This window comes from Triticum dicoccoides, chromosome 7A (genome assembly GCF_002162155.2).
Source record: "Triticum dicoccoides isolate Atlit2015 ecotype Zavitan chromosome 7A, WEW_v2.0, whole genome shotgun sequence".
Lineage (NCBI taxonomy): Eukaryota > Viridiplantae > Streptophyta > Magnoliopsida > Poales > Poaceae > Triticum > Triticum dicoccoides.
The window spans coordinates 402,940,749-402,943,984 of record NC_041392.1 but is presented as its reverse complement, the minus strand read 5'-3'; positions in this window follow the sequence as shown (position 1 = coordinate 402,943,984).

Below are 3,236 nucleotides of genomic sequence, written 5' to 3'. Positions count from 1 at the left end.
TCCCCACGTCTCCCTCTCGATCCCATCTGGATCGGGGAGGGGGCCCGACCCCGACGCCGCCCAGCTCAATCCCGTCGACACTCACCACCCTGCCGCCCTCGTCGCCGGTGGCTCGGTCGCTGGCCCCCGCCCTCGTCCTCGTGCCCCGTCCCCTCTCCCTCGTGGCACACCTCGCTAAACCGGCCGCGACCGTGCCCTCGACGCCCGACGCCGCCTCGACCACGCCTCCCCTCCGGAACCACCATCTCATCGGAGCTGCCCCGCCGTCCTCTCCGTCGCGACCTCAACTCCTCCCCGAGCCCACTGCCCTTGACCCCACGATCGCCCACGCCCCGGGCCTCTCCTATCTGAAAGCACAAGTGCTCCCTGGGTGGTTTTGGTAATTAATGTCAACATATCTCTTGTTGGACTAACACTTTTACCTAGTATGTTTCAGATAAGTTCAACAATGGAGTAGCATGGACTAGAGGATGTCGAACCCCTTCAAGATGCTAAGGACAAAGGATTGGATCAAGCTTCAAGATCAAGACTCTACATTTTCTATTTTAGTGATCCAAGATCACATTGATTCTATAGGAAAAGCCAATACTATCAAGAGGGGATGAGGTGTTTCTTAATGGCTTGCTTGCTCAAAGTGCTTAGTGATATGCTTCAAAACCCTCAACTACCTTCCCACATCCACATATGACCTAAACCAAAAGTCAAACTCGGCCCCAACGATTCTATCTATCCGGCGCCATCGAGTTTGAAATGTCATAGCCACTGCCACAAACCCTAGGCAAATCGGTCTCACCGATAGGGATCTCGGTCTCACCGAGATGGGATTGTAATCTCTCTGTTTCCCTTCGTAACGTTTCGGTCTTACCGAGATGAGTGATCGGTCCCACCGAGATAGCAATGTAAACTCTCTGTTTCCCTTTTGTAACATTTCGGTCTCACTGAGATGAGCGAATCGTTCCCACCGAGTTTACCTGACCAACTCTCTGGTTAGCTTACTACCAAAATCGGTCCCACCGAGTTTGTGTAATCGGTCACACCGAGATTACATTATGCCCTAACCCTAACCATATCGGTCCTATCGAGTTGCATCTCAGTCCCGCCGAAAATCCTAACGGTCACTAGGTTTGCTGAATCGTTCCGATCGAGTTTAACCATTCGGTCCCACCGAGTTTGGCATATTGTGTGTAACGGATAGATTTTGTGTGGAGGCTATATATACCCCTCCACCCACTCTTCATTCGTGGAGAGAGCCATCAGAACATACCTACACTTCCAATACACATTTTCTGAGAGAGAACCACCTACACTTGTGTTGAGGTCAAGATATTCCATTCCAACCATATGAATCTTGATCTCTAGCCTTTCCCAAGTTGCTTTCCACTCAAATCTTCTTTCCACCAAATCCAAATCTTGTGAGAGAGAGTTGAGTGTTGGGGAGACTATCATTTGAAGCACAAGAGCAAGGATTTCATCATCAACACACCATTTGTTACTTCTTGGAGAGTGGTGTCTCCTAGATTTTCTAGGTGTCACTTGGGAGCCTCCAACAAGATTGTCGAGTTGAACCAAGGAGTTTGTAAGGGCAAGGAGATCGCCTACTTCGTGAAGATCTACCGCTAGTGAGGCAAGTCCTTCGTGGGCGATGACCGTGATGGAATAGACAAGGTTGCTTCTTCGTGGACCCTTCGTGGGTGGAGCCCTCCGTGGACTCGCGCAACCGTTACCCTCCGTGGGTTGAAGTCTCCATCAATGTGGATGTACGATAGCACCACCTATCGGAACCACGACAAAAACATCCGTGTCTCCAATTGCGTTTGAATACTCCAAACCCTTCTCTTTACGTTCTTGCAAGTTGCATGCTTTACTTTCCGCTGCTCATATACTCATTGCATGCTTGCTTGATATATATTGTGTTTGTTAAACTTGTGCCTAAACTCCACTTAAACTTAAGAATATTAAAAACTGCAACTTTTGGCACTTAGTGTCTAATCACCCCCCCTCTAGACACCTCTTCTCGATCCTTTCAATTGGTATCAGAGCTTTGGACTCCATTGCCTTGGTTTAAAGACCATTGGAGGAAGATGTATGAGTCTACTTTGGGGAGTCTTAGACATAGCGTGCCTATTCTTGATGGAGAGTATTTTCATGAGTGGAAAAATGAAATGCTTGAGATTTTAAATGAATATCATTTGAACAAGTATATTACTAGCCCTTGTGCACCTCATGCTGATCCTTTGCACCCTACCCTAGATGAAGATATTGACATGATTCGCAATCTTAGAACTGTTGAGCTCATCATTAGAAGCTTGCCTAGAAACTTGATTAGATGTTTGCCTACTCTCAAGTGTGCCTACACCATATGGAGATTTCTTGAGGAACGATTTCCAGATTATTCCTTGAAAAATTTAGACGAAATTCTCCATAAGTCTATTGCCTTGAGTAAGATGAACTCTAGTGATCCTAGCTTTGGTGATTGTCTATTTGAGCTTACCAATCTCATGCGTGCTAAAGGAAATGTTGGAATCATTAGCGATATCATATCCGAAGCTATTAGAATTCATAAAGGTAACCATTGTGATGATCATTTATCTAATGAATTACCCTCTCTAGGAATTGATCAATCACAAGATGATGTTGAACATGAATACTATGATGAAGATGATGATAGTGACTATGATCTTGATGATGCAATGAGGCAGTTTGGTCTTATGGCAAATCTTCGCGGCTACAAGGCTGGAGGAAAGGAATGGGTCCTTGATAGTTTATGTACTGATCATATGACCGGAGATAAAGATATGCTCCGTGAGCTTGCTGAAAATGATGGCCCTCGAAAATATGTCACTTTTGGTGATAATTCAAAGGGTAAGGTGGTTGGCCTTGGTAATGTGGCCATCTCACATGATAGCTCCATACAAAATGTCATGCTCATTGAATCCCTTGGATACAATTTACTTTCAGTTTCTATACTTGCGGATTTCGGTTTCAATGTCTTATTCACTGAAGTAGATTGCCAAGTGTTTCGTAGAGACAATCATAAAATGGTCTTTACCGGTATACGTAGAGGAGGTCTTTACATTGTTGATTTCACTAAAAAGGCTCAACCTAGAACTTGCTTAATTACCAAATCTTCTAAAGGCTGGTTGTGGCATAGAAGACTAGGTCATGTTGGTATGCGAAATCTTGATAAGCTTATAAAAGGTGATCATATCCTTGGAATAAAAGATGTCATATTTGAC